Below are 13,547 nucleotides of genomic sequence, written 5' to 3'. Positions count from 1 at the left end.
TCTGAACAGTCATTACTGCGACCTGGAATTAGCTTCCAAGTGCTACTATAATTAGCATCTTCAGAAGCACCAACAGATGGTTTTAACAAATAAATATTACAAAATTGAAACCCATAAAATTACCTTCACTATTTACAAAATACCTTGAAGAATGGTAGTTTTTTATTACTAACAATTCACAATTATAAAATATATAATGTATATTACTAAAATTCTAAGTTAGGGGATGTATTTTAGCCCAGGTCCCCCAGCAAACAAATGTGAGGCAAGTATCAACATGCTGGTGTTTTATTTGGAAGGTGCAGTTAGAGCAGGGACACAGGGAAGTCCAACAAGGTAAGAGGTGACACAGTGCAGCCAGCACACTGGCCACTGTGTCATAATGAGTTGTAAAGAAACAGTAGGTCATATGGGCAGTTGCATCCACCTGGCACAGAGTACTTGTCCAGAGGAGCTGTACCAGGCCATCGTGCCTTGAAGAAGTTCATAGGAAAGAGGGAGAATTCACCTACCTTGGAACCTACTCCTCCTGTTGCCCACAGGTGGAAATCTGGCCCTACGGTGGTAACTTTTCCAGACTTTTAGGTTGCCTAGCCAGTCTCTTCAGCAGTTGTGATGCCATACCCCTTCTCATGAGGTGTTATATCTCATTCAAATCTAGAAGTGGCTAGAAGGGCCAGAAGTTTCAGCTGTGTGTCTGGTTGGCCTAACTGCATGCTGTGGACAGTGGGCAATGAAGCTCTCCCGGGTCCGGACAACTGGTAGACAAAAGGAATCTGAAGAAGCCCAAAGGAGTTTGTCCAGTCACAGCGCCTTCTTAAGTTTTTTATCTATCATAACGTAACCATGGAATTACAGTCCTGCCTCCTTAGTTTACTGCATTTTACTGCTAATCAGATTATTAAGAACTTTGTCTTCCACTTATATTGTTTTATTGTTCTAGTTGTCAATTTGAAATGGATTGGGCACTTGGGGTTTTTCTTAAAAACTCTTTTAGCTCCTCTATTTAAATTGCCCTAAATATTCAAAAAATATCTCCTTTTCATTGCCATGAAATCACCTTTGAAACATCCAATTTTAATGGCTTTTGAAATACTTTCAATATAAAACATACCTTTTGAAGATTATACATAAGAAAAAAATTAATAAAACAATTTAATAAAAGTGGTTAGTATACAGATGTGTATGGTTTTAAAACTCCACAGAACTCCAGATTCCTTTACATCGAAAGAAATCCCAATTTTACTATCTTTCTCCATGGGGGGAGAAAAAGAAATGGGTAAAAGGCATAATTCTAGAGCAACATCAGAGAAAAAGCCTCCATCACTGGAAGAGAGTTAATCAAACATGGACCCTTCATTAAGATATACAGCAGATATACTCCCATGCTGGGGCTGAGAAGGTTGCAGAAAAGAAGGGAGAAAGGATTGAAAGATATGTGAAGAAGAAATAATGAGGACTTAGGGAAAGAAAAGGAAACCAGTTTCTGCACTGTGGGAATGATGGATAGAAGCAGAAGTGGTAAAGGAATTGAGGAGAAGAAGAGGATTTTTTAACACCAGATTTCTGGTGGACTTGAGCCACTTGGACATCTCAGATGTGGCCTAGATCTGGACTCTGGGATTTTAAATATTCTTGGTGGGTTGGGGTAAGCTGTGTGAGTAGAGACTACCGCTCTACTTCTAGGATTCAGTCAAGTACAGTGGCATTTCCACATCAAACACTCAGCCTCATCTCATGTTCTTTGCGGGGACTGAGACCATAAGTCTTGTTTGTCTCTTTATTCTTTCTCTGGCTTCTTAGGCTCATTTGTGGTTTGAGCAATGACCGGAGAATATGAGGTGAACTACAGAACTGTGCTCTTCAAACACTTTGTGGAAAAAGGCAAAATACAAATTATTAGTGAATAAATAAATAAGCAGACAAGTGTCTTTAAATTTTCACAACAATTCTCTTCTGCATAGCTTCTGCTTAATTTAGCAGCCTGTTTTCTGACATATCAACGAGTATATGTTGGCACTAACATGCTTGGTGAAGAGACTTGACAGCTGGTACTTTGTTAAATTCAAGAATGACAGTTCTAGCCTACAAGGATTTAAAAGCTAAGAACTGCTGTTTGAACATGCAAAAATCCAATGTGGTCTACAGATAAAAATACTGAGGCTGGTATCTTCAGTAACTGTAATTTTTACCAAGTGTGATTCTTCCCTTTATATTTTTGACCTAATGGAAACCTGGACATCTCATGACACCTTACTTTTTTCATTGTCTTCTCAAGCAGGGTCTTATTTTAATCCCAATAGGAAATGTACCACAGGGCCTGGAACGATAGGTGTCCTTCTTGTTCCCCATTGCTATATCTAAACCATTTCTCCTCCCTGTCCCCCTAAAATCTCAGCTGTTTTGAAATGTCTGCCATCAGCCAACATGACTTGAAACCTTTTTTTGTTTTAGTCATCTTCCTATCTCCTTGTTATTCATCCTATTCTGAAGATTTTAGCATGTTTCAGCAACTTTATCTCAACCACTGATCCTGTCATCATTCTTAACAACTTCAACTTTCATGTGAATGATCCTGTCAACATCTTTGACTCTAGTTTCTTTGCCATTTCTTCAATTCCAACAATTTCTTCCTCCACTCTCCCTTAGTAACCCATTCCCATGGTCATATCCCAGGCTTTATCATTACCATCAATTACACCACTTCAAAAATATTGATTTGAAACCTCACACTCTCTGCTTTATACCTCCTATCTTTTCAGTTCTTACATAGATTCCATGGTCCATTAAGATAAGCAGTGATTGCATAGTCCCCCAACTCCTTTGCTCTTATCTTCATCTGTTGGACTTGCCATGTCACCCAGGTAAGAACTTGGTATTTTAGTATGAGAGAGGTCAGACACAACTGGAAGGTTCTGAGAAAGGAATGACATGATATTAGTTAAGTTTTGAAAGGATACTCTGAGGGGAGCCTGGGTGGCTCAGCCAGTTAAGCACCTGACTTTTGGTTTTGGTTCAGATCATGATCTCAGGGTTGTAAGATTGAGCCTCACATCAGGCTCCACACAGTGTGGAGCCTGCTTGAGATTTTCTTCTCCCTCTTCTTTTGCCCCACTCCTCTCCCTCTCTTAAAAAAAGAAGAAGAAGAAAGAAGAAGAAGGAGAAGAAGAAGAAACAATGATGCTCTGAATTTTACAGAGATGAGGATAATGGAAAGAGTAAAAGCAGGGACATGCAATAACAAGTTAGAGCAGTTGTTCCAGTGAGAGATTATGGAAGTTTGGTAGTGATGATAGAGGTATGAAGCAGATGGATATTTTTAAGGAAGAGAAAATAGTATTTACAGATGAACTGGCTATGAGATGTAAGAGAAAGAAAAATATAAAAATTGACTACAAGCTTTTCAGCTTCAGAAACGGGAAGCATAAAATTGCCATTTATTGAGGTGGGAAAGACTGGAGGAGCAGGTTCAGAAAGATGCTAGTAACATTTTGGCCCTGTCCATTGTTCTGAACTTACCTACCAGCTGTCCTCTTTCATTCTAGCTCTCTAATCATCTAGTTAATCTCTGAAGAAGCCAAAATCTTTTCCATTTCTGGGCCTTTTCACTTTGTGCTAGATAGTCTTCTGTCTTGAATGTTCTTCTCCCAGATCTTTCAGTGTGAGTTTGGACCCAGTAGAGAGGAGAATGGAAGGGGCAGCTGCACAGTGGAGGTGATGGTTCAGAGGTGGAGGCAGTGATGAGCATTGGACATGGTGGGGTGGGACAGGAAGGAGATATTAAGAGGAACCAATATCTTATTTTACATTTAACACTAACTAGCATAACACCAACCCTGTTCTCATCAGTATGGGAAGACAAACTCTAATAAGGCATGTCAATCAAATAAGCTTGCTTTTGAAAACTGTGAAGCTCATTTTCTGATAGTTCTGTTAATAGCCACCTCCTACTCCCTACAGACTCTTAAGACACTGGCAGGGCAAAAAGGAGAAAAGTAGAGCTTTCCAATGGGGGAGGAGCCCAAGGATTGGAACAGAGTTTAGGCAAGACAAGAATGTCTCTGTGAAGTTCAAACCAGAAGGAAAGATTTTATATCAAACCAGGTAGATTCAGAACAGGGCAGCCTCCTTCAAGGGAGGTAACTCTGCTCCCTCATTTCCACATTCTAAAATCTAAGCCTTTCTGCTCACAGATGCCAGAAATTCTTTCAGAAGGAACAGCCTTTTATTTTACAGTGAATGAAACAGGCTTAAAATATTCCTGGGAGAGATGACAAGCTAAACAAAGTTTATACGAAAGATTTGGCTCATTCTAGACTCTCACTAGAAACAGATTTGGCTTAACAGAGAGAAAGAAGAATGGAGAAACACCATATATAAAGTAGAAAGGACTTTACATCTTTCACTAGCTCTTTTCCCATTCTTGCATCTTTGTATCTCTCTCTGGGATTAAGAATATATGGGGGTAACCCTGATTTAATACCTCTTATCCTTAAAAAGACCTCATCCCTCAGTGCCTTACCTCTCTACCTGTTTTCAAAGCATTTCTCTGCTTCCCTCCACAGAAAAACCCTCCAGAGTTGTCTCTGCCTTCTTTCTCCACTTCCTCCACCCACCCCTTTGTATTTGTCAGTGCAGCCCAGTCTGGCTTCATCCCAAGAACTCCTCCAAACCTCTTATAGAAAAATATCAGTGGCCTCCTTGGAGGAGCACTTGGAGCCAAACTACTCATCTTATCCTGTCAGCAGCATTTGATATATTTGATCACTCCATTCTCAGATAAAATTGATTATTCCATGTCACCATTCTGGTCTGATTTTTCTTCTACTTTAAAGGCTGCAGAAGTATTGAAATACTTCCTAACTAATCTCTCTGCTTGGATTCTTACCCTTTATAATCATTCCCTCTGCATGGAAGCCAGAGTGATGTCTTTAAAATGTAAATCAGATTATGTCACTCTCCAACTTAAATGCCTTTATTGGTATCCACTGTGCTTAGAATAAATGCAAATTCTTTACCATTGACCATAAAATTCTGGATGGCTTGGCCTTACCCTTTTGATCTGATGTCATTTTTCTCTCTACACAGTCCCTTCAACCACTAGACCAGACTCTAAACCCTTTGCACTTGCTGCTTCCTCTTTCACAAGACCTTCTGACTTCTCAGAGAGTACTTGAGAGGCCCTCCCTAGATACTCCATCAAAAGTGACTACACATACATACACATTTATACATACACCATGAATCATATCACTCTAATCTCTTCATAACGTTTACAAATACCTATGTTATCATTTAATTACTAATTAATTGATTTTTCTTTTTTTTTAATTTAAATTCACTTAGCCAACATATAGTACCAGAACACAAGCCCTATGACACCAAGGGTTTTGTCCATTTTCTACACATCAGTATCCCCAGCATTATTTACCAATGCCTGGTATATAATAATCTGCTGAATGAATGAATGAATGAATGATGAAGCTAGTGTTTGAATACAAGAGATGGGTGCTTCAAAGAAAAGATCCTTGGTTTCACAGCTTTGGTTAGTTGAGATTAGAATTGGTTAGTCAGTTCTCTTGTCATTTGGATCTATACGACATTTTTGTCATGTTATTGATACTAATGGAGTGGAGAATGCCTATCTTACTGGCAGAGCAAAGTACCCAATCTAGGGCCTTCATGGGTACTTGCTCCCAAGGTAAATGAATAATGTTTCAAGAAATAAGAAATAATAATAAAAGCTTTGGTGGAGTCACTGACTTTCTAAATCCACTGCAGCAGATAGTGATGTTCCATGTCTGCTCCTCTCCCCCATCATAGGATATAGAGCTCTACAAGCTGCCAAAAGGAGGCCTGTTCTTCAAACAGCACACCTTGCCTTTATTTGTGTGATCAATGCTTTGTATTAAACACAATGAGAGAAAACATTAAAAGAAGAGGAAGTGATGAAAATCAGAAACTGGTAGCCATGCGAGCTGGAGTGCACTATGCGCTCCTGAAGGAGGAGCTGGGAGGTCCTCGGGACACAGAAAAGTAGAGGGATGTGACGGCAAATTCTCTGCTTTGTCTCTGTGCCTGCTGGGGGACAGTTCAAGAGGAAAGCTTTGCTGGGTCCCTACTCCCCCAGATTCCCTGATAAGGGCAAGTCAACACCAGCACAGTCAGATTCTTGCAAAAAAGAAGCTGATATCCTGTGATAAAAAAGGAATGGAATGTCAGCCTCCCAAATTCTCTTTTCGGGGGCATGTTGCCAGGGCTGGAAAAGTTTTAGAGAAGTATCATAGCCACATTAAAAAAATGTGAAATATAAAACATAAGAATGAGGAACATACCCACCACTGTAATCATTAGCATTTTGTTTCATTTTCTTTCAACTTTTTAAACTCTGAGTGTTTCTTTACATACTTCAAATATGGAGAGATAGTTTTGTTTCTTACTATTTTTGTGAAAAATACCGTAACATTTTATGGATACATAACATTCACAAGCAGAATGTAAAACAGCTTCTTAATGCCCCAGTGTCATCAATGACCATTTTTATCATTACTTAGGATTTCTTAAAATTTGTTACTAACATAAATCATTCTGTAATGAACATCCACGTTTGTACTTTATTTTAAAATTCAACTTGAATTCTGGTTCTGCCATTTAGAGTCCTTGATAAAATCATTTATCCTGTCTGAGGATTATTTCTTTCTTCCTTTTTTTTTTTTTTTAAGATTTTATTTGACAGAGAGAGACACAGCGAGAGAGGGAACACAAGCAGGGGGAGTGGGGGAGGGAGAAGCAGGCCCCCCGCCGAGCAAGGAGCCCGATGCGGGGCCGATCCCAGGATCCTGGGATCATGACCCGAGCCAAAGGCAGACGCCCAATGACTGAGGCACCCAGGTGCCCCTATTTCGATTTCTTCATAGATAAGAGACAATAACTGCTATCTACAGTATTATTGTTGTAAGAAGGAAACGAAAATATATGTGAAATCTCCTGGCCTGTTGTAGATGTACAATGCCTTTCCTGAAAGGATTTTGTAAAAAGTAAGGTATTTCCTACTGTTCTATTTTCAATTTTCTGTATTTTCCCATAAAAATTACTGTAACTGAAACAAACTAAATTTAGAAATATTGAGATTTATGAGAGTGTCAGTCCTACTAAGGAAAATACGTCTAATAAATTTGAATATGGTGTAGTTCCCCTTTTCTTCTAAAAGTGAAAGACAACTTCATCAAAATCTTAAACTATATCCAATATAATCTTATTTGAGGGTAATCAAAGAGGGGAACTGATATCTGTTTGCATTTATATTTAAATGCCTTCCTTCACCCTTTATGAAGATTGGGATAAGAGCTGCACTACTTTGGTTAAGCTCCACAGAGGTTTTAATACCAATTTCTTACGTTTATTAACCACTATTGACCACTGAGGTCACACCTGAGTTATTACAGACCTGGGTATCAGCAATGTCCTAATTCTAATTTCTATTAGAAATTAACAAACTGCAACTTTCCCTTTTAGTGCTGAGATAGGGAAACTGAAGGAATGCATAAAGACTTGCTTTTTGTTCCTTTTCCTGCTTCTGTTCTTGCTAGGACCTGCACGCCCATTTTGCACACACCTCAATACATGTAGTGTAAGACAAGGAGTTAATGATTTCTCTAGAATAGATAACACCCTCTCTGATACTCTCCAGGACTGTCAGGATTCAGAGAAGGAATAGATCCATGCACTGGGCTGGTCTCTGATTTTGTGCTGCCTGGCTGGTCTGGTCCTGTCCCTGAATGTCTGACCATTATGTGACCCTACGATGTATCCCCAGCTGTCTATAGCTGCTGGGGCCCTCACCTGGTCAGGTGTTTAGTGCAGTCAGCAGCTGGTGATGGCTGTGGTGCATTGGTACTTCATCCTCACCGGAGAGACCATGCCTCCATGGGTTACTTGAGCAAGCATGGGAAGAACAGGGCAAGGGAGAAACAGCTCTGAGAGAAATAAACTTACACTGAATATTTACCCTAAAGAAACTCTTTTAAACTAATAGAGATCTTTCAAATGAGGAAAAACTGAGATACCTTTGACTGGAAATTTTAAGTATCTTTTCCCCAGATATCCAGGGGTACCAGTCTTAGGAAGAATTTTAAATGTCAGAGAAAATAGAGGATACTTTAAAATTTTTTGGCAGATAAAAATGTGACAGGTAAATTTTGATACTCATCCACATTCCCCTTCATAAAAATGTCAAATTTTAAAAGATGACAATGGTAATCTTGGATCTGCTTTATCAGCGAAAAAAATCATTCACAGCTTATAGTACTTTATTATGTATGCCCCGCCCTCGACACTAATCACAATACCCAAATGTGTCCTCATGTTACTATGGAAAAATAGTTCTAGACTATTCTGATCTCAAAATCTCAAAAAAAAAAAAATCTTCCCAATGACAGCTTGGTATGTTGTGGGGGGGGGGGGGGGAAGGGAAGTATTGTAGATATAACAACCCATTTGATACATTTTTCAGATTTCTGGGGTAGAGATAAATATGAGAAGCTTTAACTGAATTTATCCTGTGATGCTGATACTTGCAGCAGAGAAGAAACTGGAATTCCATACACACAGCCACGCCTGGGGTCACTGCATCCCATCTACCATCAAGACAAAGTGCAAAGATTCACACCAAGCAATGTGTGTAGCTCGATATTACACACTCCCCAGTTATTCCTCTTTCATTTGTTAGTGAATACTGTGTGCTAAAACTCATTAACTAAACTTTTAACAGCATTTGGAAAAGAACTACGTTGCTTGTGTTCTCTGCACATAGGGAATATTGTTTACTTTTGTTTTAGGGTGACTTAGAAATGCACTCAGTTTCTCGGTGTCTGTGCCAACAAAGGCTTTTTCACCCTTTATCAGCTTAGTAAGGAGCAATATCCAGTTTCAGTCTCAGATCTGGGCCATGATCATTCCTACCTTTTTTTATCTTTTTGTTTTTTTTTGGTCTTTTTTTCTATCAGAACCTAGCTGGTATAAATAGAAAGGACCCAGATTTGGAACTCAAAAGCCCTGGGTTCAAATTCTATATGCTTTTGTGTACTTTGAACATGTCTCTTTTCTAAAACTCCCATAAGTAAGATACTCCCATGGGGCACTTTGTGTTAACAGGTGAATGGGGCCACACAGTGTTTAATAATGAAATGTGGGCACCATTCTTATTTAGCATTATGCTCCTTTACTTTAAAACTACTGAAGTGGCATAGGGTGATTTGAGGATGCTTCTTAAAAAAAAGCAGTTGAAACCTAATTCAATACTGAAAATTATTTGAATCTCTTCTATTTAATATCCTCTGCACAGTCATTCATTTCCTCTCTTTTAGCAGATTAATGGTTTTGGAGTTCTATGACTTGATTCTTTTCTTTTCTTTTTTTTAGCCTTCTTTCTTCCCTCTCTTTTTACATTGTCTGGATGGATGCAGTTTTGACCATCATTCAACATTATACCATAAATATAAAAATCAAAATGTATTGAAATGTTCTTCTCTGTTAACACTAATACTAGAGCTTCTCCCCTTCTTAGTAAGTTATGAATCCCAAGTTTGCTTTGAGGCTGGTAGGCTGTGTTCCTTCAGGCTTTCTCAGCTTTCTGGTTGTGGCCCACTGAGTACCACTCCCAGCTCTGATCTTCCGACCTCGGTTCCTCTCAACTTCCATGCTCCCAGCACCTCTCCTCTGGTTACAAGGCCTTTCCCATTCAGCTCTCTGAGAAGTTTCTAGTCTCTTTCTTCTACTAGGGTATGGCAACATAAGCTCTTCCTATAAGATTTCCTGTTTGTGGCTAGTTATGCATCTCTTTTTTCTGCTCCACAGTCTCCATATAAAGTGAAGGTCACTTTAGATTAAGCTGCCCACTACTTATAAAAGAACTAGAGGTTTAAATGTGATCATCTGAGTGGATGGCACCACTGCAAAGTGTGTTTCCTTTCAGACAACAGCACCCGAGCATGCGCCTATATTCTCAATCTCTCTTTCTCCCCCACCTCTCACCACCCTTCATAGCAGGTTGTCTGAATTACGGTGTTTATTTTTAAAAAGGCAACAAAATACTGATGAGAGATCAATATAATGAGAGGACAGATAAGCACGGTGAACTGTGACAGATTCCAGCCGTGTTTCTATCAAAAAAGAAAACAAATCAAACTGCAACACTTAATTCTCTGCAAGAATGTTCAGACTTCCAAGTAGATCTCTGAATGGTAAAGCATACAAATCAGGCCAAGTTTTTAACATTCCACCCCACTACCTTCTTCTCTTGTAGACATATACTTGTCACAAACTGAATAGAAATATCCCTGTTCCTATTCCAGGAAACCTGGCTTAATAGTTCCCATGAAAATCAATAGGTTTCAACTGACAGAATGCTTGAAGAAGTTTCACTTCACTTGACACAGCTTGTTATCTGCAAGCTACTTTCCTTAATGTGTTCTGAGACCTCAATTGGGCCCAAAAAGTCTATTTGAGCTACTGATTTATATTCTTCTCTCCATCACTGACCAAAGGCGACCTTAACTTCACTTTCAGAGCACATCCATGAGTGGTTAAAAGTGGCAATGGCAACATAATAGATGCATATCTTTAACTCAGATGGACCCAGACATCTCTCTAACATACATCATAGCAAATGGAAAATGAATGGCCCATGGTCAGTTTTCTGTTCCCAAAGGCTAGGTAGAAAGAGATAAGAGCATGTAATCCTCAGTTTACCCAGTAGGATAAATGGTATTATCTCTATTTCAGAATGGAGGAATCTGGAAATCTCCTCTAATGGAGATGACCTGAAGATTCACCTACCAAGAATTTGGGAGGTATATATTCTGTAATTTAATCTAGAACAACCTTTCAAATTCTCCTGCAACATCATAGTTATATACTCAAATAGTTAACTCATAAGAATATAAGGAAAAATGAATAGACATTAAATACTAAATCATAGAATGATTAGCAAATCACAATGTGTGTTTCTTCAACTAACTGAGAAGATAAAAGGCCTCTTTCATCCTTTAGCACTTATGGAAATTTTATAAAAGTTAAAGGCATTTTCTCGTAAATTAAATTATTCACAAAAACCTTTACAGAAATTGACAGGTAACTTTACATTCAAATAACTAAAATATGACAAAATTGAGACGTGGAACAGCTTCTACACTGTGGATGTAGTCACACTGCTCCAATGCTAAGAGCCAGAATAGAGCCATAAGGTTGAACGCACTCTAAAGCTAGCAATCCCGAGCACCCAAGATTTGTTTATGTAGGAGGTCTCAGGATCAGAAATTTTTATTTAGCACCATATTAAATTTGATAATAGTAGTAAAATATATACCTATTTTTAGCAGAAATTTTAAAAGCACTCTAAATATAATTAATCTTATTCACACAGAATTGCACAATACGTCAGGTGCTGCTTACTGCTCAGTTTTAAACAAAGCTGATGAGAATATCAGAATCGCATAGAATGAACTGGTACTATCATAATATAAAATGCTTGTGTGGACCCTTTATAATTAATAATAAGAATAATGTTCCCACTTATAACAAGCTTCCTGGGTGTTGAGAAATATTTTACACAAATTATCTCACTTCAATCTTCACTAGAACACCATGAGCTAGATGTTCTTAGAGCCATTTTACAGATGAAGAAACTAAGATTGAGAGATTTATACAATTTGTTGTAAAGCCACACAAGTAGTAAGTGGCAGAAGGGATTCTGAACTCAATCTGTCTGGCTCCAGAGCCCATAATCTCACGCACAACTGCACAGCCCTTCTTAAGAACAGTCAGAATACATATACATGCTGAACTGGCACACAGATTGGCGCTCAGACTCACAAATTCTGATTTTACCTACTGAGCCCCAGTACTGGGTATTTCATGAAACGGCATGGGCTTCACAGTAAGCTGAATGCAATCTCTTCCAAGAGCTGAGCCATGTAGCTGAAAGTTTCATCTCAGTTCTAGAATTCAAATATTTGTCTCCAAAATTCCAGGGACACTATAAATGATTGGTGAGCATAATTTTCTTAAATCTCCATCAGTTCTTCTTGAATATGAGCCATACTGATAGGGCTGATGTGTGATTATTTAGATACGCCCTGAGGTACGTATTCCTCAGGAAGAAAGGTAAAGCATGTGACTCACTCCCGAAATAGTAACTACATTATCACCATGCCGTTCTTCAAAAGTTGTGGTTCCATTTAACTCCGCAAAATTCAGTCCAAACTAAAGGCTCCATCTGCTTAATCTGTTCAAATTCTGACACTTTCTTGAATCTGTTTTTCTCATTTTGTGCAGTTTTAAGTTCAACATATTCAAACGTCATGTGACATCAGTAAAAAGGCTCCGTCTTGGCAGTTACCAGGACAGCGCGGCCAGAGCAGCAACGGCAGGAGCCGCACCGCGTCCTGGCGGCGGCGGCCACTGCAAGCCGAGTCCGAGGGATGCATCGCAGGCTGGCCAGCGGACTGAAGAGCAGATTGCAGAAGTCTAAGACGCTTTTTCACCATTTGACAAGGATGGTGATGGAACTATAACAACAAAGAAATTGGGAACTGTAATGAGGTCTCTTGGGCAGAATCCCACAGAAGCCGAGTTACAGGACATGATTAATGAAGTAGATGCTGACGGTAATGGCACAGTTGACTTCCCGGAAGTTCTGACAATGATGGCAAGAAAGACACAGACAGTGAAGAAGAAATTAGAGAAGCCCTCTGTGTGTTTGATAAGGATGGCAATGGCTGTATTAGGGCAGCAGAGCTTGGCCATGTGATGACAAACCTGGGAGAGAAGTTAACAGATGAGGAGGTTGATGAAATGATCAGGGAAGCAGATAGTGATGGTGACAGTCAAGTAAACTATGAAGAGTTTGTACAAATGATGACAGCAAAGTGAAGACACCTTACAGAATGTGTTCAATTTCTTGTACAATATTGTTTATTCACCTTTTCTTTGTTTGTAACTTATCTGTAAAAAGGTTTCCCCCGGCTGTCAAAAATTATGCATGTGTAGTAATTAGGACTTCATTCCTCCATATTTTCTTCCCTTATCTTACTGTCATTGTCCTGAAAACTTATTTTAGAAAGCTGATCAAGTAACATGTTGCACGTGGCTTACTCTGGATGTATCTAAGCCCTTCCGCACATCTGAACTTAGATGGAGTTTGTCAAATGAGGAAACATCTGGGTTATGCCTTTTTAAGTAGTTTTCTTTAGGAACTGTCAGCATGTTGTTGAAGTGTGGCATTGTAACTCTGCATGGACTATGGACAGTCAACAATATGCACTTAAAAGTTGCACTATTGCAAAACGGGTGTATTATCCAGGTACTCATACACTATTTTTTGTACTGCTGGTCCAGTACCAGAAACATTTTCCTTTATTGTTACTGGCTTTTAAACTTTATTTAGCCACTTAAAGAAAATCTGCTTATGGCACAATTTGCCTCAAATCCATTCCAAGTTGTATATTTGCTTTCCAATAAAAAAATTACAATTTACCACCCCCCCAAAA

General features: G+C 39.0%; 1 protein-coding gene and 1 pseudogene across 1 annotated transcript in view; one reads left to right on the top strand and one right to left on the bottom strand.

The window, feature by feature from the left end:
• The window catches only part of CAMK4 (calcium/calmodulin dependent protein kinase IV), a 201,352-nt gene that overhangs the window by 81,578 nt on the left and 106,227 nt on the right, over window positions 1–13,547 (bottom strand). The gene's annotated exons all lie outside the window — the stretch shown is intronic.
• LOC110584790 lies at window positions 5,918–12,930 on the top strand (annotated as a pseudogene).

The sequence above is a fragment of the Neomonachus schauinslandi genome, chromosome 7 (genome assembly GCF_002201575.2).
Source record: "Neomonachus schauinslandi chromosome 7, ASM220157v2, whole genome shotgun sequence".
Taxonomy (NCBI): domain Eukaryota; kingdom Metazoa; phylum Chordata; class Mammalia; order Carnivora; family Phocidae; genus Neomonachus; species Neomonachus schauinslandi.
The sequence above is the reverse complement of the archived record's forward strand: the minus strand, read 5'-3'. Positions and strand labels throughout refer to the sequence as shown.